The 26,018-nt window shown below is 43.7% G+C and overlaps 1 protein-coding gene and 2 long non-coding RNA genes across 3 annotated transcripts in view; 2 read left to right on the plus strand and 1 right to left on the minus strand.

The window, feature by feature from the left end:
* The window catches only part of CDH4 (cadherin 4), an 821,769-nt gene that overhangs the window by 190,479 nt on the left and 605,272 nt on the right, over positions 1-26,018 (minus strand). The gene's annotated exons all lie outside the window — the stretch shown is intronic.
* LOC142818838 (uncharacterized) overlaps positions 1-26,018 on the plus strand; it is a 49,901-nt gene that overhangs the window by 3,214 nt on the left and 20,669 nt on the right. The window lies entirely within an intron of this gene.
* On the plus strand, positions 21,385-23,944 carry LOC142818839 (uncharacterized). Its single transcript, XR_012896495.2, has 2 exons — positions 21,385-21,833; positions 23,464-23,944. It is a non-coding gene; the product is annotated as an uncharacterized LOC142818839 (long non-coding RNA).

The following is a 26,018-nucleotide window of genomic DNA, read 5'->3' on the forward strand; positions in this document are numbered from 1 at the left end:
TTTTTATTTAGAGGCCCCTCATAAACTGAGGCCCTAAACTGTAACTTACTTAGCTTGTGCATAAATCCACAAAGTCAATGTAGGAAAGAGAGAGACCAGCCCTCTCCTGGGAGTGGTAGTATACAAAGAATAAAATCACTTGTTCCATGAGATTAGAAGAGCTAGCAAATTTCGTGCTTAGCTGGGTTAACTATATCACGGTAACTAACAAGTCCAGTTCTCAGCTAGTATAAATCAGGCTAGCCCCATTGACTTTAATTCACCCCAACTGAGGATCTGGTCCAAGCTGTTTAAAAAAACATTAAATTGCACATCACACCAGAGAGAAAAGAATAGTCACTGTACAGCCAACACTGAGCCATTTCGACACAAGTTCCATTCCTATCGGTATCATAGCGTGGAGGCAGCAAAAAGGTAAACATTAAGAAACTGACACTTCTGTATCTTCATGAAGGGAAGTTTTTTCCACTCTCATGGGATATAATTTGTCTTGGTGTGACCTTTACTTCCATAATAAGCTATATCTTTCCCCCTGTTGTCTAGCTCTCCTGACCTTACACAGCAATGTATTTCAATTCACATTCGGTACCATACCTACAGACACTACTGATCATACATGGCAGGATTAGAATCACTATCCTCAACCTTAAATGAAACTTCTAGGCTTGTTTACAAGCAGCTAACAATGTATAACATTGGACACAAAAATAAAATTCTCCATTTCTAAGTTTGGGGCTATAAAATCTGTTGAGGTTAATTTTTAGGATATTACTTTGTGGATGCTTGAAGGGCAGAGATTAAGAATCTTATTAGTGTATCAAATATGCTGATCCCTGGGTGTATTTTTACACTTAACATTGTATTTAGTCTCTCTAATGACCCTAGTTATGTCACAAGACACTTGCCTTCTATCACATATATCACATTCTATAGAATATATAGAAAAATAATCTCATTCATCGGCAAAGGGATGAGTTAACCTGAAATGGTTGAAAATGTAGCTCTTTGAAAAATTGTGTACTTATTTCAAGTCAATTTCAAAATAGCTTCTTTCAAAATGTGGTGCTACACAGCACTTATTTCAAAATAAATCGCTAATCCAAAATGTCCCTTCTGCCTCGTGGAATGAGGTTTACAGGGACGTCAGAATAGTGAGCTCGTTATATTTCAAAATAACGGGTGCACTCAAAAGATGAAGAATAGTTATTTTGGTATACCGCCGGTATCCCGAAGTAGTGCTGCAGTATAGATGTAGCCTAAGTGGTCCGTGCGCCAGATGTGGACATTTCCCACAGTTCCCCTTGGCCAAGAATGGAAATCTGTGGCTAACAGGAACTGCAAGTGACAGTACCACAGATGTGCAGGTAAAAAAGCACCACCAGCCTGCCAGAGACTAACCTGAGTGAACCATGTCCAGGCTGCAGGCCACTCATTTCCCACCCCAGCGTGAGGGCCCAAATTCTATCTTTGGATGAGCACGTGTGCTTCTTTTTACCAAGGACAAAGGCATCTGTACACGAACACCCAAGTGCAGCATTTCTTCCTTAAAATGTACTGTCAAAGAATGTTGGGACTCCAACAACAAAGCATAAAAAGTACTGACGAACAAAAGTCAAGGATATGGCAACACACATCCGTACATGTCATTTGTACCATACATGCACACTGTATGTGTGGTGCATAAACACTCACATACCCTGCATACACTGTGCAAAAACATACACACACATTGTCTTCATCTCACACATACCATACTTGTGAACATTATATGCACAGTACACACTAATAGACACATATGCACCACACACACACACATATGAGCATGCATATGTATGCACACCATATACACTGTGATACACATATAAGCTCCCCATATCCATTGAAAATAAAACTGATCTCAGGTACGCCATAAAGCAGGGGTGGGGAACCTTTTCTGGATGGGGCGGGCAGGCTAGTAGATTTTGTGTGCTCCTGCCCCATGGTAGGGTGGTGGGGGCTTGAGCACCAGAGTGGGCTCCCCAATGCTGGGATGGGAGCCCTGAGCCTCAGGGGCTGCATTTGGCCCCCGGGCATGAGGTTCCCCACACCTGCCATAAAGCGTATCACAAAACCTATTTTTAATATGATTTCTTATATTGTAGTAAATTGCCTTTCAGCTCTCTCGGAGAGGCAAACCGCTTCGGGGAATATCACTCTCCACAAATCTCCAAACACTGGGCCAGACTCTCTTGCACCAGAGCTTTAGCCATGGAATGAGGTGGGGGAGCATCAAAGAGCTGGTTATAGCTGTTTCTGAATCACAGAAGTGCAGGACAGGAAGGAACCTTGAGAGGTCATTTCGTCCAGTCCCCTACACTCAAGGGGGGATTACATAACAACTAGACCATTCTTGACAGGTGTTTGTCTAACTTGTTCTTAAAATCCTCCACTGAGAGAGATACCACAACCTCCCTAAGCAATTTGTTCCAGTGCTTAACTACCCTGACAGTTTTTCCTAATATCCAACCTAAACCTCCCTTGCTGCAATTTAAGCCCATTGCTTCTTGTCCTCTCCTCAGAGGTTAATGAGAACAATTTTTCATCCTCCTCCTTGTAGAAACCTTTTATGTACTTGAAAACTGTTATGTCCCTCCTCACTCTTTTCTTGTCCTAACTAAACTAACCCAGTTTTTTCAATCTTTCCTCATAGGTCATGTTTTCTAGACATTTAATCTTTTTTTCACCTGCTCTGGACTTCTCTGATTTGCCCACATCTTTCCTGTAAGGCAGTTTCCAGAATTGGACACAATACTACAATGGACTGAGGAGTAGAATGGAAGAATTACTTCTAATGCTTTGCTTATAGCACTCCTGTTATTACATTCCTGAATGATCTTTGGTCCGTCCCCCGTCCCCCCGCAATAGTATTACACTGTTGACTTATATTTAGCTTGTGATCTACTATAACCCCCCAAAACCCTTTCTGAAGTACTCCTTGCCATTTTGCAAGTGTGCAGTTGACTGTTCCTACCTAAGTGGACTACTTTGCATTTGTTCTTATTGAATTTCATTCTATTCATTTCAGATCATTTCTCCAATTTTCATATGAATTTTAATTATTCTCCAAAGCACATGAAACGCCTCCCAGTTTGGCACATGAAACGCCATCCACAAACTTTATAAGTGCTTGCATCCAGATTATAGCTCCTTTATATGTATATCTACAGATGTGGGTGAGCAAAGGGAATTTGTGTCTTCTCTCCATCCCACTCACGTTTAGGTATCGGCCTGCTCGCCTTTGAAGGCAACTGCTGCTGGATCAAGCCTAATCCCTTCCACCCACCTGTGATTAACATTTTCCTAAAATAATTTCCCTAGGCTGGTCGCCACCTCTTCTCCCCCTTTCCCATACCATTCCACTTCTACAATCAAAAAACAGCAATTCTCTGTAAAACCCTCATCTCCAAAGACCCTTTGGATTCCTATTGAATTTATCACTGTTTGTCAAAGACAATTGCCCCAGCTACCTTCCACTCACAGTGACGCTTACCAGGAGTATCCATGGCTCTGAGATACCCTCACACCTCTGCCTGTAGCACGAGGCAGCCTTGACTGTGACTGCCATTGGTCAGCTATTCAACTCCACCAGCCATGGGCTACACAAGCACTCTCCTCTAGGCCTTGTAGGCTGACACCTTGGAGCGGGGTAGGCAATAATTTTTGGCCAGGCTCCAGGCTGCCCCACAAGGGGCGTAGCCTAATTTGGAAGGGGCAGAGCCAAAATGCTTCTGGGCTTCCCCACCTCCAGACTATAATTGGTCTGGGGGTGGGGGAGCCCCTTTGCCCCCCCCTTCCCAGTAGGCGCCCATGCCCCTGGCAGGGCGGGAAGAGGCTTCACACACTCACCTGTCCCCAGGCCCTGATTAGCCTGAGGGCGGGGGGAGTGTGAAGCCTCCTCCCGTCCTACCCCCACCCTGCGAGGAGCACATGGCACTTCAAAGTGCCAAGTGCTGCTCTCAGGGCAGGAGGAGACGTCACGTGCTCCCCCGCCCGCAAGCCCTGATTGGCCTGGAGGTGGTGGAGCTGTGCGAAGCTTCCCTCACCCTGCCCCCACCCTGCATGAGTGTATGGCACTTTGAAGTGCCGTGTGATCCTCGCAGCAGGGTGGGATGAGAGAGCAGAGGAAACTTTGCACCCAGGCCAATCAGGGCTCCTCCTGCCCCCAGGCCAATCAGGGCTTGTGGGTGGGGGAGCTCATGACGTCTTCACCTGCCCTGCAAGCAGCATGCAGCACTCCCCCGCCCCCAGACCCTAATTGCCTTGGGCAGGGGAACGGCAGGGCCTCTGGGGGCTGGATCAACCCACTTGGCGGGCCAGATGTGGCCCGCGGAGGCCCTTTTGCCTGCCCTATAGCTTAGCAATTGGCACACCACACTCCCCAAGCTCTCTGAGAACCTCCCTGGGATGTTTAGTCCTTGGGACACTCACAGTATTTATAGATACACTGCTTCCAAAGGAACAAAACAGACCAGCTTACCCATTCCAGCTTGGATCACTGCTCTCCATAATGCCATTGCACTTAAATCTATGCACGATTTCACTATAAATATATCTATTTGACAACACAGAGAGATTCAAATGGTAGCAAGTAGAAGCACAGGCAACAAATGGCCAAATAAAATCATAACACCCATTATAGAGCCTCAAGAACAAAATACTCTCATATTTGGTAGAGTAGTGCTCACCCGAAATCCTGGCAAAGCTTTGCAGCCAGGTTGGCTGTGTTCCTCCTTTCATAAAACAAAGACACTGTCAGTCGCCTTCTTGGTGGAGGCTCCTGTGTGTTTCCTTGCATCCCTGATCTCTGTTTCATCTGTAGATGTCCTTCCTGGAACATTTCACAAACTTCCATTCTGCTCCTTGTTCAGTCAGTGGATAGGCAAGTATTATGAGGCACAGAATGGGTTGGTTGTTCTCAGGGATGGTTCTAGGAGCATCTGTTTGCCAGAAGCTGGAAATGGCAACGGTGGATAGATCACTCAGTGATTACCTGTTGTGTTCATTCCTTCTGGGGCACCTGGCATTGCTACTGTCAGGAGATGGGATACTGGACTAGATGGACCGTTGGTCTGACCCAGTATGGCCATGCTTCTATTCTAATATATAAATGACCTGACAAGAGATAGACATCTTATTTCCTGCCTAACAGGAACATTTCCACTTCCTGGTGACCTCTCTTAACTCCATATTTTTTAGCACAGATACATAACTCCTTAAATGCTACCCAAACATACATTTGACAATGATTATGACAATCTGTGGATTATTGTCTCTTGAGACCTCCTACACCACTCTTTGGTGAACTATTTTGCATTTAGGTAAACCAGGGATCCCCGGCCGTGTCCAGACTCAGGGGTTTTTTCGGGAAAAGTAGCCTTTTCCCGAAAAAACTTCCCCTGCGTCCAGACTCAAGCCGCGTTCTTTCGAAATTATTTCGAAAGAACGCGGCTTTTCTTTCGATGGTGGTAAACCTCAATTTACGAGGAAGAACGCCTTCTTTCGAAAGTCCCTCTTTCGAAAGAAGGCGTTCTTCAATGTAAAGAGGCCGTCTTCGGAAGAGAGCATCCAGACTCGCTGGGTGCTCTCTTTCGAAAAAGCGGATTTCTCTTTCGAAAGATCCGCCTTTAGTCTAGACGCGATCTTTTGAAAGAGGCTCTTTCGAAAGATGCTTTCGAAAGAGCCTCTTTCGAAAGAAGCCTGCAGTCTAGACATAGCCCCCCTGTGTACCTCTGTGCCCTCCCAAAGGAGCCCTGAGTCACCCTCAACCAGCTACAATTCTTACATTTATGATCTACTTTACAAAGATATCTTTACCAGACCAATCCCCCTTTTGCAGATGTCCTCAGACTCCATCAGCCTCTGCTCCTGTCTGAAGAACTGCTTCATTAATTAGCAGTAGGAGATTGCCTATAAGCAAATTTCAAACTTAGTTGAACTTCACTGATTTGAAATGTATTCATAGGATTGAATCTCTGGCAAGTTTTTCTGCTTCATTAACTAAGTTTCTATTTTTTATTCCCCCAGAGCTGAAGGTCCAGTTTGCTCTAACCTGAATTATCAGTGTGTTAGATTAGTTCATTTCAAGCATTGCATTTTACTGATATGGTCCCTATCTATCTGCCTTTAGTATGAGACATAGGATTGCTATACCATACAGCACTCTCCTTTTAAAAAGCATGATGAGGCTACAGCTTTTGAAGTGTCTATAAACCCTCCATATTGCTTCCTTTTATGAGAGAATCTCAACATTTCCTTTTCAAACTTAAAGAGCCAGATTTTTAAAACATAAGAAACCAAAGACATTATGCAAAGGAGCCTGTGTGCCCATTTAGTGTATGCACTTCCCACTGTTGTAGGAGCAAATCAGGCCTCTGAACAAACAGATGGTCAATTAGACTCCCAAAGAAGCATTTGTTCATACAAATACCCAAACTGCACATGCAATTACAAAAAATGCCCTTGCAAATCAGGCATGTGTTTGTATACACAGCTGTGTTTCACTAGTTGGCAAAATGATATATATTACCTATAGCATGGCATTTAGAAGCATGAGGCTTGTTTATACCATAGGATAAAGTGTTTTACAGGGGTGTGATTTCAAATATGCCCTAACATACGGTGTAGTAATTGCTCTGTGTAGATTGCTAGTGTACTTTAATGGAGTGCTGTTTGAAACAGTACTGTGTGAAAATGCACTAGGGAAACTTTAGTTCACACCAGAAGAGTCTACATGGACAAATTAATGTACAACGGGACAGTATGATTTAGAAATCACATGCTTATAAAACACATTATAGCACCATGCAGATAAGCCTTTAGTCAATGTTTCAGAGATACCTTAAGAACGGTGAAAGGAATATTCTTTAAAGTGGGAAGTATTATTAATAATATTGAAAAGGACTACACGGTAATTTACTTACTCCACCTAACTCTCACACCACATGCAGGGAAAGGACATTCCAAAAATAATGACTGCTAGAAGCAAAAAGCTTGTTTTGTGATTTTCCACACAGATCAGATGCTTGATAAATTTATACATGTAGAGACCACACAGTCCAGTACAATTCAAGATCCTAATGCAGTGTTATTATAATTGCAGATAATTGTATTCTGTCTGACAAGACATGTTGACTCTCCTTGTTCATTTTTAAGTATTTTTGATATATTAACTGATCATTTAATTTCAGAGCTGGAAAATGACAGATAGTCCCTTCACCATCACTTAAATGCCATGTTCAAAGTGAAATAGTTTAGGTAAGCAGATTGTAAGTGCTTAAAGCTGTAAGACATAATTATGTACAGCCAACTGTATAGCATGCTTGAAAAAATTATAAGCCTAGTCACAGAAATTAAAATTATTTCAAGATGAAGTTGTACAAATACAACTGCAAAAACCTGCAAAATCCTATTAATTTATTCCGATTGCAGTGGGTAATGCAGTGGAATTTCAACCCCTCCCCTTTTTTTTCCTGCCAAAGGGAGTTTAAGTGTAACAAAAATAATCAAAGCATGAATTTTAAAATCCAAACATGGCACTAGAAAATATTTCAGATATTATTTTTTGACTTAGAAATTCTTGGGCATCAGCTGGTAACTTGGCACGATGCTGCTTTAGTGTGTCAGGGCAAACATTAAACACTAAATTTCCATATGTCAACTTAGAATAATTAATAATTCTACCACATCTTGGACAACATGTTGGTTTTTCTGAAACTGCTGTCAAAGTGAATCTTTCCCCCGATCAATAAAGAAGCACAATGAAATGCACTATTTGTGGTGTCTGTAAGAATGGATTAACAACAACAGTAAATGCAGCTGGCCGGAATAATTCTAGTTCTGAGGCAGCAATCCTACAAAAACTTAAGTATGGAACTAGTTCTACTGAAATTGGATAAAATTATTCATATAACTGTGTGCTAGCAGAATCCGTCCTTCTTCATTACAGATCTCTCAATTACATAAACTTTTACTCAAAGTTCTGCAGCTAAGCTTCTTTCTGACTCATAGTCACATGTTAAATACTGTTCTAAGGAACAATGGTTAGATCTTTCATTCTCAGCTAGAAGAGGTACAAAGAGAAAGACTGCAGGTATATTCATGTAGCAATTACCAGTCACACTTTCCAATTGTTTTAGAAGAGTGCAGTAGCTGTATATTTGGAAATGTTGAGATGTATTACTGAAAACAAAGGTGTGTCACTGAGAGCCACCTTGAATGTGATGGTAGACATATTATTGCAAGTGCTAGTTAATGTAAAAGAGAGATTTTTACTTTGAGATCACATTTCCATCAGAATTTTTTTCTATTGCTCTCAGAGGGGTACTTAAAAAAAACCTTAGTGGTCCTGTAGCACCTTAGGCCACATCTACACTAGGCAACTATTTCAAATGTATTAAATTCGACTTCTGGGCACCTGATTTTACAAATTTCTAGTTTCGTGTCCTCATTATGGGGAGGAAACAGAGCCTGCCTTTGACTCAGAGCCCCAGGAAGCACTCTGGGGAGCTGCAGGAGGTATCCTGGGTGCCGATTAGTTTGACTTAGTGGCACTAGAGCATCTATACTAATGTTATTTCTGACTTACAAGCTTGTGAATAGTGTTACTCCTCGTGAAAAGGAGGACTACAGAGTTCAAATTCCATAGCCCTTTAGTTCAGAATAATGGGCTTGGTAGTGTGGATGCATCACTTAAAAAATTGATCTTGGGGGGCTAATTTCGGACTAAGATCCTAGTGTAGACCAGGCCTTTGAGACTAACAAAAAAATTATATATAATATCACAAGCTTTCATACACACAAACCAATTCCTCAGATGAGTGGCCTCTTGCGCCACTCATCTGAAGAAGTAGGTTCTTCCCATGAAAACTCATGACACTATACATTTTTTTCTTAGTCTCTAATGTGCTACAGAACCACTCTGTTTTTAAGGTTTTCTATTACTGTTATAATTGAACATACTATTACTGTAAGAGAAACAGATAATAGGAAAAAATCGTGCATTTGCTAGCACGTGGACCTAGATTTTTAAAACAGCTCAGTGGTTCATATTAAACAAAAAAAAAAAAAAAAAACTCAGTCCCTACTGTGGTGTCTGAACACAGGTCAGATTTTCAGGTGTACTCATTTCTTAGTAGTTTCTATTGTGAAATTTATGGTCATATTTTCAAAAGCTCTCTGCCTCCAACATACTGAACTCTTGATAAGCTGGCTATTTATTTTAGTGCTTAAATGGAAGCCGATTTCTTATCATCTGATTGCTTCCTTGTGTTGCCCTGGTCTGTCTGTCTGCAATAAGTTTCTATCATCTTATACTTACATTATCAGCTTTTTACACATTAGCCATATGTAGAAAGAAAGAAAGAAAGAAAGAAAGAAAGAAAGAAAGAAAGAAAGAAAGAAAGAAAGAAAGAAAGAAAGAAAGAAAGAAAGAAAGAAAGAAAGGGTGCTCCATTTTCTTGAAAAACTGGCCCTTAGCACAAAGGCCCACTTCATGATTTCTTGATGATCACTTGCATTTCCCAGTCTTAGGCCCTAGCAAGATGAATTCACTCATGCTCTGGGGGTTTTCCAGGCACTGCTAGGCTACATCTAGACTACATCCCTCTGTCGGCAGAGGGATGTAAATGAAGCAGTTTGAAAGTGCAAATGAAGCTGGGATTTAAATATCCCACGCTTCATTTGCATAATCACGTAATGGTGCTCTTTCGAAAAAGCGCTATTTCAAAATTGAAACCTCAGTCTAGATGTGGTTCTTTCAAAAATGGGGCCCTTTTTCAAAAGATTCTGTAAACCTGATAAAATGAGGTTTACAGGATCTTTCAGAAAAGCAGCCCATTTTCAAAAGAACCGCGTCTAGACGGTGTTTCTAGGCTACAGGGTTTTTTTCCGAAAAAGTGTCCTTTTTTCGAAAAAACTTCCCCTGTGTCTAGACTGCTGCCGAATTCTTTCAAAATTAAATCGAAAGAACACGGCAGTTTTTTAGACCGTGGTAAACCTCATTTTACGAGGAAGAACATCTTTTTTCAAAAGTGTTCTTTCGAAAAAAGGAGTTCTTGAATGCAAACACAGCTTTTTCGAAAGAGAGCATCCAGACTGCCTGGGCACTCTGTCTCAAAAAAGCGGCTCACTTTTTCGAAAGAATTGGTTGCAGTCTTGACGCTTTCTTTCAAAAGAGGTTTGTAGTCTATACATAGCCAGACTGTAGTTTCAATTTCGAAATAGAGCTTTTTCGAAAGAGCACCATTATGTGATTATGCAAATGAAGCACCGGATATTTAAATCCTGGCTTCATTTGCAATTTCAAAGTCCTTCATTTACATCCCTCTGCCAACAGAGGGATGTAGTCTAGATGTAGCCCTAGAGACTGCTTCCTACTAACAGCAGTTGTGAAATTGAAACTAAAGAGGAAGGGAAGGAGAAATGAGGCTTGGCCAAATGTTTTTTGTTGTTCTTGGGCACACCTACTCTCTTCTGCTAAAAAAGACTCTTAAAAATCATCTGCGAGGGCCAGAAAAACCACTTAGAGAGTCTTTCTTTACAGGAATTTAGTAGCGTGTGTGTGTGGGTGAGAAAGAGAGAAAGAAGGGTGCTCGAGTCCTGTTTTATTTCTTTTGCAGATATCTCCAGAAACAGCTCTGGTGATGTGTTTAGTTATATCATCTGAACTGGAATATGTGAGACGAAAGCCATCCAGGTGTATCAATCACTTGTTCTCACATGTACTCCCCAGAGTATACTAACGAGAAACATATTTTTTTAAATCACTCTTCTCCTGAGATACAAGTTCAGAGACGATGGGTCTGACACATGCTGGAATCCTCATGGGCCCATTTAATAAGCTGCACCATGGGACTGATCCTCCGCTGTTGCCAATCAGTGTGGCTTCACTGACTTCAGTGGAATGACATGAATGTACAACAGATGAGGAGCTAGCTCAGTACTTTTGTGGTGCTTAGGGCTTGTCTCCACTTACTGGGAGATGGATGCTATGGAGATCGCTCTCCCGGGGTTCGATTTAGTGGGTCTAGTAAGTTACTGCTAAATTAACTTCTGGTTGCACCCCCATCGACTTCGGTACTCCAGGCACATTCTGTCAAATTCGGTACTTGAGGAGTAAGTGAAGCTGACAGGAGAGTTTCTCCTGTCAACTTCCCGCAACGGGGATGTTGTAGAAATTCGACTTAAGGCACATCGACTCCAGCTATGCTACTCACGTAACTGGAGTTGCGTATCTTAGGTCGACTTTCTCCCCCAGCGTAGACCTGGCCTAAGTGAGGACCTGCCCTTCATGTTTATTTCTAGGGAAAACACAAAGACAGCCATTATGTCTGTGATATGCTGTATGTGGTATGTTGCTATTTGGGGATGTTTTCAAGCACTCTTGCTTTTTGCTTAAATAAAGGCAGAGGAGGGACACTTTTCTGACCCTCTGACCTATCAGTAGATTTGAATAAGCTGCATAGTATGCCTGTAGACAGAAGAAAAAAGCTCTTACATGAAACTTTTTAAAATGCAAAGGAAGATAGGCAGCAGATGGGCTGGAAGCCAAGGAACATGACAATTAGCACACAAAGTTTTCAGGTTTTATTTTTGTTAGTCAGCACTTAAGGAGGCTTTAGAGAGGGGGAAAAACAATCCATTTATATATTAATCCACTACTGCTGTACTCTTCCTCTATTCCATGGATTTAGTGCTTAGTTGCTAAACAGCCATATGCAGAGCTTTAATAAAAGGAGTATTGTTTAGTTTTGAAATAAAGAATCCATGTCCATTAGTTTATATAAGGAAATTAAAATAAAAAAGCTGCAAGCGTGTTGGCTGATACAACATTCTGAGTTTCAATAGAGAATGGCAGCTTTTCCCCATTGGAATCTGGGAATTGTTCTAAAAAAGCAGGGTAACAAAAGGCTGGCACCTCTTAATCGGCTACGGGTGGTCACCAGCTTGCAAAAGAATCAGGTTGTTTGTGTTGCCAACAGTAAAGAAACTCAGTGTAACCAATGGGGAAAAAAACTTGGACATCCCCTTCCTCCCCCCTTTTGCCTTAATAGACTTGTCTAACAGCTGAAGTAGAGCTTTATGGTTTCCACATGAAATATTGCGCTTTTTTTTTAAAACAATTCTTTTTGAGCAAGAAGCTGGCCAGCAGTAGGAGGCTAAACTATGCCAATATTAATTAACAACATCCCAAATGAATCACAGTTTATGCATAGCGGGATGTTTGTAAGCATGTGAACTTTTAAAATGCTGTGTTGAGCATAATGGTTGCAGTTGTTATATGTGTTTTGGTTTTTATCAGATCAAAAAAAATGTTGTTTTGGAAGGGCATCCTATTAATTCTTTTTTATGGCTCCAATTCGCAGTCTTTTGAGCTTTTGGCCGCCTCTTTATTCTGAGGATACCATCCACCTTTGATCATCCCTCTTGCTTAGAGTCTATGGCTGTGGGATGCTATTTTCCCTCTAATTAAGAGAATGGCAAACACAGCTGCTCACACGGCACCTTATATCTTCTAGCAAAGAGTCTATTGCAGAAGACTAAACTTGTCGTCTGTGTGGCCTATTTGATCTTCTACCAATCAAGAAATTAGGAGTCCATAGATGCTCCTGGAGCTGCCTTTCCCCACAGTGGTGCAATTTACTGGTTCCCTGTTCCCTGGCTGCTTTTTTATTTCACTATATTCATAACCATGCATTCTGGCCTTTTCAGTACATTGTGACACAGCATGCAAAACTTGAAGCCGGTAGCAGCTACCGTAATAGACCCTCATCTTGGCTTGAGCAGTACATAAGGATTTAATGGAGAGGAGCTATAATACAAAATAAGATTGTCATTTAAAAAGTGCTCCCTATGGGGAGAAAGCTTGCTGCTGTGGCTGCTTCTTTTGAGAGCTCTCGGCACTTGGAAGGAACAGAGAATGAGGAAGAAGAAACAGAATAAGAATGCATATAAAGAACTCATATTACAAGCTGAATGTCTCTCTAGTCCAGCACCTTTGGGACCTGACTCTGCCGAACCAGAGAATTTGCCAAACTATGGGAGGTCAATATTGTCTAGCAGCATTACCAACACTTCCTCTGCTTACTGGGATCTTAGAAGATATTTGGGGTAAATTAGAGCTTAACAACAGCATAGAACACTGAGAGCCAGACTGGTGACAGTAAACAAACTTTATTGGACTGCAGGAAACTTGGCCTATGTCTACACAGCAGTATTATTTCAGAATAACTGGTCTTATTCCAAAAGAACATAATCCGCATCTACACAGCAAGCATTTATTTCGACATAATGTTGAAATAATGTCAAGCTGGAGGACTTCTTATTCCAACTCCTGTAACCCTCATTTTATGAGGAGTAAGGGAAGTTGGAGAAAGAATGCTCTAACTGTGTAGACAGCGCCATAAGTGGAAATAAGCTATTTTGATTTAAGCTACACAATTGACGTAGCTCAAGTTGTGTAGCTTATTAGGCTTTAGCCCTGCTGTGTAGACCCATGACAGAGGACATCCAGCTTACTAAAATCATGCCAGACCATGGATGTGGTGGACTAAAGAGGTTCAGTCTGTACAATGCCCAGACTTTCCCAACTGCTTCTGAAAATCAGAGAGGCCTGGATTACAACCCTGAAACCAAACACCTCTGAATACAGGGAAGTTCAAATTCAAAACTCACACCTCATAGTCTCATCTCAGCTAAAACATGCCTTTTCCCTTGCTAATTGAGTGAAACACAATTCATAAGCATAGGCGAAAGGTGCCTGCAAGGGGAGGGGTGCACTGAGGGATACTCAGAGGAACAGCAAAGGGGCATGAGAGAGCACCCCAGTTAGCACTCAAGATTTTTGGCAGGGATACAGAGGGTTAATGGCAAAACACCCTTTGTCTTTAGTAAAGCCATCATGTCATCAGTTAAGATCTAATGGACAGACAGACATGCACATACACACACTTGTTTATAATAATAACATTGATCATATATCCCAACAAAACCTAAATAGTTTCTGTGATATCTGAATATAAATTTATGAATCAAAGCATGTCTTTAAAACATGCTTCACATATCTTATGATGATTGGTTTTATTTAAAGCTATGTGTTTCTATGGAAGCCTGACATTCCATTAAAATAATCCTATGGATTGGTGAGGTATTAAAAAACGATTTCTTCTTTTAAATTTTATGTGGGAAAACTCAAACCTGAAGGGTGTTGGAGTGTGACTTTACTGCCCTTCACCTTATTAGATGCTTCACAGAGTTGGTGTAATTAAGTACTGAGTCTGTGAAAGAAAAGTTTATTTCCCATTAAAGAGGCTGAACTGAGTGAGCTCTTTAAATAGCTGGCAGAGACTAGGTGGGCCTTATTGTTCTCAGCTTCAGCATCACACTTCTTGAGCCTTCATTCATCCAAGAGGTTTAGTCAGTAAACAGATAAATCCCACTTGAAGTCTCTTGTGTTATCTGCGAATGACGGTGGAGGTTGAACTCATATTCTTGGTCATGCTAGTGTGGAAGAAAATAATGCTGCTATATGAAAACAATAAGTATTTTGGGTTTAGAGTGTGCTAGCTTTACTCATGTTGAATATACCCAGTGATTGCAGTGGGACTTTTTACACAGGAAAGTGCAATTCAATCACAGGAACGTTATAAGAATATGACCTTTAGTATTTTTTAAACTAATGGATAAAAAATTCTAGCAATCCCATCCAATTTCAAAGGGCATTAGCAGACATAGCTATATATTACATACCTAGTTACCAGAGAATCTACCACAACATATCTCTCAGCCCAATGGGACAGAATGATGCCCATTCATGAATTCAGGCTAAAACTTCCAAGTTGTCATCTAGTATGAAAGGCCTCCATGCCACAGGCTGGACACATACAGGCAGTCCCGGGGTTACGTACAAGATAGGGACTGTAGGTTTGTTCTTAAGTTGAATCTGTATGTAAGTCGGAACTGGCGTCCAGATTCAGCCGCTGCTGAAACTGACCGCCAGTTCTGACTTACATACAGAATCAACCTAAGAACCCCAAGCGTCTCCAAGTCAGCTGCTGCTGAAATTGATCAGCAGCTGATTCCAGGAAGCCCGGGGCAGAGCAACTCTGCCTCGGGCTTCCTGTAGTCAGCGCTGGTCAGTTTCAGCAGCGGCTAAATCAGGACGCCTGGGGCAGAGCAGCTGGGGTGCTGCTGGGTTGCTCCAGTAGCGCCGCTCCTTGGCACTACTGGACCAACCCAGCAGCACCCCATCTGCTCTGCCCCAGGCGTCCTGATTCAGCCGCTGCTGAAACTGACCAGCAGCGGCCGAAACTGACCAGCCGCGGCTGAAACTGACCAGCAGTGGCTGAATCAGGACCAGAGCAGCTGGGGTGCTGCTGGGTTGGACCAGTAGCGCCCAGAGCGGCGCTGCGGGACCAACTGGCAGCACCCCAGCTCCTCTGCCACAGGCGTCCGGAGAAAAGCCTAGTCTGCTGGGGGGGGGGGGCATACCAGCTGCGCCCCCCACCCCCACCCCAGCAGACCAGGAAGACACGGGCAGCGGACCGAGACGCACCGCGGTCCCGCTGCCTGGGTCCTCCGCGGCTTTGCTCCCCGTCTCCCTGGAGATCAGCAGACCAGGGAGACGGGGAGCAAAGCCTCTGAGGACGCCGGCAGCGGGACAGCCGCGGGGCATCTGGGCTGTCCCGCTGCCGGCTTCCCCCGCGGCTTTGCAAAGCCTCGGGGAAGCCGGCAGCGGAGTAGCCCAGGCGCGCCTAGGGTGCCCCGCTGCCCGAGCCCCCCCCACGGCTTTGCAAAGCCTCGGGGAAGCCAGCAGCAGAGCAGCCCAGGCGCGCCTGGGGTGCCCCGCTGCCCGAGCCCCCCCTTCGGCTTTGCACCACCCCTCCCCCCCCGGTTTTTATGGAAATATGTTTTAGAATATGAATATGCATAACTTAAATTAGAAATATAAAGTGTAAACCTGTTTATTAATCGAAGGTGCTTTCCTTCACTGGCCATAATGGTTGGAAAACCAGAGTTTCCAGCTTATGGATGCACAGAATATGTTTTTTATCAAGATATTTGACCTGCCCAATGGAGTCTCTCCCTTTTGGGGACAGAGAAACAACTTCTCAGGGAGGATGGAGTTTCTACCTTGAATTACAATGTGAATGGGTGGGTGAAGGGACTGGGACCGAGGAATTACAGCAATGGGAACAGAGACAAACTACATTTTAAATAGAATTCTAAACATGGATCAGGACTGAGCTATCCACTCACCATGCCCTTCCACCGTTAGGTAGTATTGTCTAGTGGATAGGGAACAAGAAAAGGGCTATGTCTATACTACAAAGTTTCTTCGGAAAAATGGCCATTTTTCCAAAAAAACTTCAATTACGTCCATACTGCAATCATGTTCTTTCAAAAGAAAATCAAAAGAACAGAGGGGGGTTTTCCAACATTGGAAAACCTCTTTCTGTGAGGAAGAAGCCTTTTTCCGGAAGAGCTCTTTCGGAAAAGGCGTATGTGGATGGGGAAGAGGGAGTCCTTTCAAAAGAAGAGGAAAGAGGAAAAAGCCCAGGTGCCCTGGTGGCCACTCCATTGATAGTAATCACAGCTTAAATGCGAGACAGCGTCCATTCAGTGTGGACGCTATCTGTCGAAAAGGCTGATCACTTTTTCGATGCGCTTTTGCTGTGTAGACACTCTCTTTCGGAAGAAGTTTATTCAGAAGATCTCATCTGGAAAAGCTTCTTTGGAAAGAAGCCTGCACTCTATACATAACCTGGGAGTGAGGATTCTGCTCTTGGCTCTGCCACTGATTTGTTCCATGACCTTTGCATAAGTCACTTATCCTCCAAGCCACTTTCTACTTTCTGGCTTCTGCCTCTCCTGCCTCTTTCGAATCCAACCTCCAGGGCTCCTCCTCCTCTCTTTCTCTTATTCTATTGTTTGTATCTCCTGCCTCCTGCTCCTCATCCCCTCTGTGGCGATGCATTCCTCAGTCCCCCTCCATTCCCCCATGAGCACCTATACACAGCATAACCCCCTTTCCCTCAGTATAAGGTGACCATCCATTCCGTTTTTAATGGGACAGGCCCATATCTAAGATCTCCTGAAGCTGTCCTGTTTTTTTTTAAAGAACAGGCAAATTGTCCCATATTTTCAGCTCTGGTGCGCCCCCTGCTGGTCAATTGAGGTCAATGGAACTAGCAGCCTCCTGTTTGAGGCTGGCAGGTGAATGCGGCAGGCGGTCGCCAGCAGGTGGTGCTCTCAAGCAGGGCTCAGTGCCAGAAAGGCAGGCAGCCAATAGGAAAGGCAGCCTGTGTGTGATCATAGAATCATAGAATCATAGAATAATAGGACTGGAAGGGACCTCAAGAGGTCATCGAGTCCAGCCCCCCGCCCTCAAGGCAGGACCAAGCTCCGTCTACACCATCCCTGACAGCTGTCTATCCAACCTGTTCTTAAATATCTCCAGAGAGGGAGATTCCACCACCTCCCTTGGCAATTTATTCCAATATTTGACCACCCTGACAGTTAGGAATTTTTTCCTAATGTCCAATCTAAACCTCCCCTGCTGCACTTTAAGCCCATTACTCCTTGTCCTGTCCTCAGAAACCAAGAGGAACAAATTTTCTCCTTCCTCCTTGTGACACCCTTTTAGATATTTGAAAACCGCTATCATGTCCCCCCTTAATCTTCTTTTTTCCAAACTAAACAAGCCCAGTTCATGAAGCCTGGCTTCATAGATCATGTTCTCTAAACCTTTAATCATTCTTGTCGCTCTTCTCTGTACCCTTTCCAATTTCTCCACATCTTTCTTGAAATGTGGCGCCCAGAACTGGACACAGTACTCCAGCTGAGGCCTAACTAGCGCAGAGTAGAGTGGCAGAATGACTTCATGAGTTTTGCTTACAACGCACCTGTTGATACAACCTAGAATCATATTTGCTTTTTTTGCAACAGCATCACACTGTTGACTCTCATTCAACTTGTGGTCCACTATGACCCCTAGATCTCTTTCCGCCATGCTCCTTCCTAGACAGTCGCTTCCCATCTTATATGTATGGAACTGATTGTTCCTTCCTAAGTGGAGCACTTTGCATTTCTCTTTATTAAACCTCATCCTGTTTACCTCTGACCATTTCTCTAACTTGCTAAGGACATTTTGAATTATGTCTCTATCCTCCAAAGAAGTCGCAACCCCACCCAGTTTGGTATCATCTGCAAACTTAATAAGCGTACTCTCTATCCCAATATCTACATCATTGATGAAGATATTGAACAGTACGGTCCCAAAACAGACCCTTGAGGAACTCCAATTGTTATCCCTTTCCAGCAGGATTTAGAACCGTTAACAACAACTCTCTGACTACGGTTATCCAGCCAATTATGCACCCACCTTATCGTGGCCCTATCTAAGTTATATTTGCCTAGTTTATCAATAAGAATATCATGTGAGACCGTATCAAATGCCTTACTAAAGTCTAGGTATATGACATCCACCGCTTCTCCCTTATGGAGGATTAAGGGTGTGGGGATTAAGGATGTTAAGGACTAGTTGGCTATCTGGTAAGCAAATGCTTATCGGATAGTCGAGTTGACTAGTCGTTCTCCCTCCTTACCCCCATTTGCTACTTCTATCAGATCAAATCATTTCAAAGTGCACAGAGCCTGGGGTCTGCTGGAGAGTCCTGAGCTGACCCTGGGTTTTTTAGAAATGCCGTGCAGAGCTCGGTGTCAGCTGGGGAGTCCTGAGCTGACCCCGGTTCTGTGTGGCATTTCAAAGTGGCAGCACCGCATAGAGCCCAAGGTCAGTGGGGAACTTTGAGTCCCCCGTTGACCCCAGGTTCCATGCAGTCGCTTCCGCTTTGAAATGCACAAGTGCCCCCGCTGGGGAGTCTTGTACATTTCAAAGCTGGCATGCCCACGTGCAGCCCGGGGCCAGCAGGAAGTCCCGCTGACTCCAGGCTCCACATGGGCACTTCTGCTTTGAAATGCACAGGAGCCCCTGGGGTAATTGCTCTCATGGAGCCCGGAGTCAGTGGGACTTCCTGCTGGCCTGGGGCTGCACACAGAGTTCCGCATTCCTCCTTTGAAATATACAAGAGCCCCTGTAGGGTTCTTGTACATTTAAAACGAGGAGCACAGAAGTGCCTATTGAGTAGTTATTCCTTGTGGGGAGAGGAATAACTCTTCCAGCAAAGCCCTCTGTTCTGTCGATTTTCTTGCACAAAAACGTGCTTGAGGTGTGGAGCTCCACTGGTTTTTGTGCAAAAACACTTGTTTTTGCGCAAAAACCTTGTAGTGTAGACATAGCCTCAGTGACAGAAGTTGCGCTGAATATTCCTACCCTTCAAAATAATTTAGCATGAGGCTCAGAGAAAGATTTGTTACAGCACACACAAAAACACCCTGCTGCAGTCTTTGGCTGAGTTTGGGGAAATTAAGGAACAGGAATTTTACAATGCAGTCGAGAATTTTTATTCTACATCTTGGAAGTACTTTGAACACTGGAATCCTGCCTTTCAATGCAGAGAAAACTTGAGTGGTTCCTGTTGAGAAGGATGCTGGTATGGGATAATGTACAAAGCAGTCTTGCCTTTGCCACACAAGAATTCCCACCCGAAACAAGATAAAAATCGATTTTTTGACAAATGGACAAATGCAAACCCAATAATACCCTGTCACATATCTGACTGGAACACTCAGAAAACTGCCATTTATGAAAAGGGGGTGCAACATTTTTGAAGAGAGGGACAAGAAAGCAGTAGAATACCCAGATATGGCAACAGCAGTTGAGTTCATTTTGTGTTTGCTGGGCACCATCTTGTTCGATGTGTTGTTTCAGTAATAAGTGGAGTTTGGTTACCTGAAAAATCACATCTCAGTGTTTCTGCCATAAAGGATATTTTGTTTGCGTGAGTGAATTTTGCCCTAGACTGTCACTGTGCTGCATCTTATGACCATTTGCCAAAAAACAAGTGGATTCTCTGATAAATCGATTTACGTGACAAATGCAGTCCACATGAAGCATCACACCATGGAGGACAGCAAGATGAGGACAAAGCAGGCACTTCTAAACATCACTAACTATTAACTGTAAATATCTATTTTCAATGTTTTTACCTATTATTAGTCACTAGAGGATTTACCCAATGCTGCTCAGGTCCTCGTGGAGATCAGAGTAGGGGATGGGGGATGTGGTAGTCAGAGCAGGGAGCTGGGTGGTGTGGGGGGGACTCAGGGCAGGAGTTGGGAATACAGGGCAAGGGACTCAAGGCAGAGAACTCAGGACAGGGACGGTATGGAGGGACTGAGGACCAAGGATGGGGGTGCAGGAGTCAAGGCAGGGGGTGGGGGCTCTGGCCAAGGGGTGGGAGGTGGGGGGGGCCTCAGGGAAGGGTTGTGCAGGTATCAGAGTAGGAGACTCAGGACAGAGAGCTCAGGGCAGACGGATGGGGGAGGGTTACTGGAGTTGCCTGTTTTGGTGAGAGTGGTGCTGCTCCTACGTGAATGCAGTGGGGGGAGGGGTGGCTCATCTCAGGAAGCTGGTGCTCACTTCCCAGCCTCCTGGAGTTAGCAGTTATTGGAGGGGAGCCACGTGTCTTCTCCAGCCAGCCAGCCTGCCCAGGCCCCCCTCCTCCGACTGGTCACTTCTGGCAGGGGGTGGTGGCTATCTGGCCCCCCCTTGTGGCCAGCATGCCTGCCCCCCAGAAACCTCTTGGCAGAATAGCCCTGCCCAGCCTCTACTATCTGTGGGGGTTGGGGTTGCCCTGTCCAGCCCCAGGGGTGGTCCCAAGGGGGCCACAATTCTAGGGCCGGTGGCTCGTAGGGCTGGTGGGTGTTACCATTTAGGACAAGGATTAGCAAATGTCAGCCCATTGGCCAGATCCATTCTGCTAGGGTTAGCCCCAGGAAGGCCCCACACCACGGTATTTACCTCCACCGCTGCAGGTACAGGGTATCATCGCTCTGTCGGCCACAGATTGCCGTTCCCACCAATGGGAGTTCTGATTGCCCGGACCTGTGGAGGTGCGGGTAAATATAGGGGCAGCAGTTCACCAGGGGCTAACCCTGGAGAACCACCACTGCTTTATTGCCCACCCCCGCTTTAGGAGGCGTTTGTGAACAGATGGACTCACAGACTGATGGACAGACTTGCACATTTCTAAGATGCAGAGACAGATAATAACACAGTTTGTCTTTTTATGGGGGGGACTCTGTGAACTTGAAGCTATTTTGAATATTTGTGCTGCATAGCTCTGATTGACCGCTGCTGAACTCAGTTATATCAGAGCAATTTTACCATGTGTCCCATATTTGACATAGGGAAATATAGTCAACCTACCTCTGTGTCTATATATGCATCAGCAGCACCCTTCCCACAGCCCAGCTATTTAGCCCTCAGCTTTCTCTCCGCTCTGCTCCTGTCCCCCGACACCCTTCTCACCACAGTGTCTTCATCTGTCAAATGGCGACCAGGATACCCATTCCCTTTTGTACTTTGAGATGCAAAGATTAAAAGCACCATATAGTTACTAAGCATTATTACATCACTGATGCCAGCCGCTCTGTCATTTAAAATCTGAATGCCTTACAAAGACATTTGCTGTGTTCGTTTTCTTTCTTCCTCTTCCTTCTGAGAGATTCCTATCTCAGTGACAGGGGTTTCCGTACAAAGTGCGCATCAGCTCCACGCTGCTTGGAATCGTCACAACATACAATTCAAGCATCTCCTAATGACCTATTATCTATGGATCATTGACAGTGTTGATTGTAACAGTTCTAAATGACTCCACTGGACTATGGTGTCAGTAAGTGCTTATGGGGTTTATAATCTGTGGATGCTTGTGGAATAACTGCATGCTAAAAATCCTGATGAAATTGCTGATGTAAGGTAGTTATTGCTGAAGCAGTAAAAAAAAAAAAAAAAAAAAAGTTCAGTGTAAAAATAGAAAAACAGCCATTTTTCACATGACAGGCATACAAAAATAGCATCTGAAACCAGAGATTCCCCTCCCTTCTCCCTAATCTAAAAATGCTCCAAAATATTTATGTCAGGATATTTGAATGACTTATTTTCCAACTGAGCTATAATCTTGGTCAGTAGGAATGCTATTGATGTGAGTTGAAATGAACTGCTGCTACATTATGAAGGAAAGATGAGGGAATCTGTCATAATTCTTAAATTAACATTCCCTGTTGATACAATGTGTGAAAATGTGAAAATAAGGAGTGACAGGAGCCCACAGAAATGTTCATTTTCTTTCTCTGAGAAGTAACATTATGCACGTGTATTTTGGTTGTCAAGAAAAAGGCTATTCACAGGTTCATAGCCTCATCATGCAGAAGGCAGAAAGTGACCAATACCCAGGGTCTTCTATGAGACAATCAATGCCAAGCATCTCAGCTTGCACTGATATTTTTCACTTTGCAGGATCAGGTCCCTGTGAAAATAATTACACAGCAATTTTGCGTAAAAATAAAACAATGGCATATCCACTACACACTAAAGACCAAATCCCAGACATCTTACTCATATGAGGGTCACAATGTTTTTATTGCTTTCTTCCAGATAGGAAAGATCAAACAGACTAGACCTGCAGAATTAAAACCTAAAGTGCTAATATCATGTGCATTTTTTGCGTGAGTCATGCTGGGAACAAGACACTGCACCAGCGTACCTCAGAGCAGACTGTGGTCCCTCAGAGCTGGTGTGCATATTTATAATATTTATATATATTTATGTATATAGATACACTCACACACACACACACACACTGGGCGGTGCAAAAAAAAAAAAAGATGACGAAAACAAATCTAAATTCATTATAAAACTTTGACCAAAACCATGTTCCACCACATTAAAGTCATTAACACATTCAATATTGTCAAAAAAGCCATTAGCTCACAGTGCATGATGCATAAGCATATCTCTATATTTTACACTATAGCGAGGACATTACAGACCTCATTAAGGCGCTTGGTTTAAAATGGGCGTACATATTTCGACCTTATTTCTATATGTCATAAGGAACATTTTACTTCTGCAAAACAAAAGTACATACTTCATTATTTTTAATCTAATTTGCATTTTTAATCATTATTGTTTTAATATGTCATACATTAAATTGTCTAAATCTCCATTACTTGAGAACAGAGCCTGGAGTGGGACCAATAATAAAGCATGGGGCCATATGCAGGAGAACTCACGTCAGCCCTCTGTTCCCTAAATCTGTGAATATTAAAGGCTGGCCCATGAATTCCCCAGAAGGTTCTAGCATTTAGTCAAGAAAGAAATAACTTGTATGTTAAACTAATGCTTGACAGTCTGTTCCAAAGCATTATTTAAATAGACTTCCATTCACATTATTAATGTCTTTAATATGGATTCTCACCCTCTTCTCTCTTTTTATTACTTTGTGTGTCTTTCCGATTATTTAGAGAGCTGCGAAAAGAGTTGGTCAGCACTTAGAAGTTCCCACTGTTAATCAGCGGCAGATGCAGACTATAAAATTAAGCCAACAAAGAGAATCCCAGCATTGCCTCTCTAGGGAGAAAGGTGAACACATGACTAAACCTCTTGCAACTTTCTACTATACAGCAATAAGACATCTGAAATGACTTTACTGTATTCTTCTTACTTGGAATATGGAAGCACCAGCAGCTTTATAATTATTGAACGATGCATTAAGCTGACCAAATCTTCAGTTCTGTTAGGTCCTGGCAGAATTTTAGGGACAGAAGCCCCTGAGAATAGCTTGCAGCATCACCAGAAGGATCTGTGAATGCATCAAAAGTTTGTTTTTGTTTTTCTCCTTACGCCAACAGCTGGTTTTGACAGCCTGTATGTTTGACGATGCAGATGTCCACATAGGGAATGGGTCAGGGTTTCAAAATCATTTGGCAGAGTAATGGAAGGAGACCGCTGAGCAGCAGCAAAAGTTAGTACACGTCACTGTTCGGACATAATGTCAGGACACCTAGAGAGTCAAAGGAACTCTAGACTGTCTCAGACTCACTAGAACACCTGGTAATCTCCCAATACATTGACAAAGTTTTCAGAATACTCCAAACCAACGTGGATCCGAATTCCCCTTGATGCAACTTGCTCTTCCTTATTTTGAATGAATTTAAATTATGGATCAATTTAGTGACCTTTGGGGGATCATGAAAGCCAGGACCATTATAACTTTCACTAACGCAAGCAGAACTGTGGGCAGGCATTTTCTAAGCTTCCAAGTCAATGAACCATTAATACTCACACTTTTTTAGTCCCAGGGCTCTTTTTAATAATAGTTTCTGAGTAATGTTACTTACATTTTTTGAAGCTTTGTATATCTTCATACTACTTCATGAACATGAAGGGAAAACCTACCTCCTGTTGGTGAGCATTTACTCATGGGAGTAGTCCCAAGGACACCCATGTGACTATTCAAAAGTGAACAATAAGAATCTCTAGTTCACATTTTTTATCAGTAGGTCTCAAAGTGCTTTACAAAGAAGAATGGTATTTCACAAATGGGTAAACTGAGGCACTGAGAGATTAAATAACATGCCCAAGGTCGTCCAAAAGGAAGAGTCAGGAATAGGACACAGATCTCTTTAAGCTCTGGCCTAGGAAACACTGCTAAATTCTTACCGACGTGAGTTATAGCCCCCCAGTCTGAAGCAAATACTCACGAGCAACTACACACTGCAGAACAGAAACACTAACCCACGAACCAATCCCTGCAACAAACCCTGTTGCCAACTCTGCCTACATACCTACTGAAGGGACTCCATCATAGGATCTAACCATATCAGCCACACCATAAGGGGCTTGTTAACCTAGATATCTACTAATGTGATATATCCAATTAAGTGCCAGCAATGTGTGTCTGCCATTTAGATTGGCCAAACTGGACAGTCTCTGCACCAAAGGACAAATGGACACAAATCAAACATCAAGAATGGCAACATATAAAAACCTGTAGGAGAACACTTCAATCTCCCTGGGCACTCAGTAAGAGATTTAAAAGTGGCCATCCTTCAACAAAAAACATCAGAAACAGCCTTTGAAGTGAAACTGCAGAGCTGCAATTCAATTGCAAATTTGACACTATTAGTCTGGGTTTGAATAGGGGCTGAGAAAGGCTGTCTTAATACAAAAGCAATATTCCCTCTCTTGGTATTCACACCTCTTCATCAGTTATTAGCAGTGGGCCACATCCACCTGGACTGAATTAGTCTTGTTAGTGCTGATCCCTTAGGATATGTCTACACAGCGGCATTATTTTGAAACTAGCCAATTAGCCCATCATAAGACGGGATTTTCAGGTCTCTCCTCCACATCGGTCTTCTCTCCTGAGCTTCCGGTCTCTCGCTCCGTCTCTCTCTCTCTCTCGCCTCCTCCTACTGCCTCCTCCCTCCCCTCAGCTCTCCTTCGCCTCCTGCCTCTCTCTCTGTCTCTCTTTCTCTTCTCCTCCCCCTCCTGCCTCTCACTTGGGTGACCGTGGAGCCCAAACGACCATTTGGGCTCCGCACTCCCCGTGCTCCATGGGGAGTGTGGAGCCAAATAGTCACTTGCGCCACTTACTCCCAAGTGGTGGCCTGGCTGAGTGGCGCAGAAGTCAGCCGAGAGCCACAGTGGGAGGCGAAAGGGGGCAGGGCGATGATGTTCACGGTGAGGGGGCGGGGCCTGGAGCTGCTGTCACACCGCACGTCACCGCCCCACCCCTCTTCCCCTCCCACCATGGCGGTCAGCTGACTTCTGCGCTGCCCAGCTGGGCCGCCGCGGGAGAGCAAGCGGCGCAAGCAGCCGTTTGGGCCCCGCACTCCCCATGCAGCACGGTCCGCCCAGACGGAACAGCCAGCATTTCAGGCAACAGTGCCCCCCAGAGGGAACAGCCATTACAGACTCACAGACTCACAGACATTACAGACTCACAGACACTGGGCTACTAAATATATGGTAACTAGCAGTATTTCGAAATAACTTAATCCATGTCTACACAGCC

This window comes from Pelodiscus sinensis, chromosome 17 (genome assembly GCF_052426305.1).
Source record: "Pelodiscus sinensis isolate ZL-2025 chromosome 17, ASM5242630v1, whole genome shotgun sequence".
NCBI lineage: Eukaryota > Metazoa > Chordata > Testudines > Trionychidae > Pelodiscus > Pelodiscus sinensis.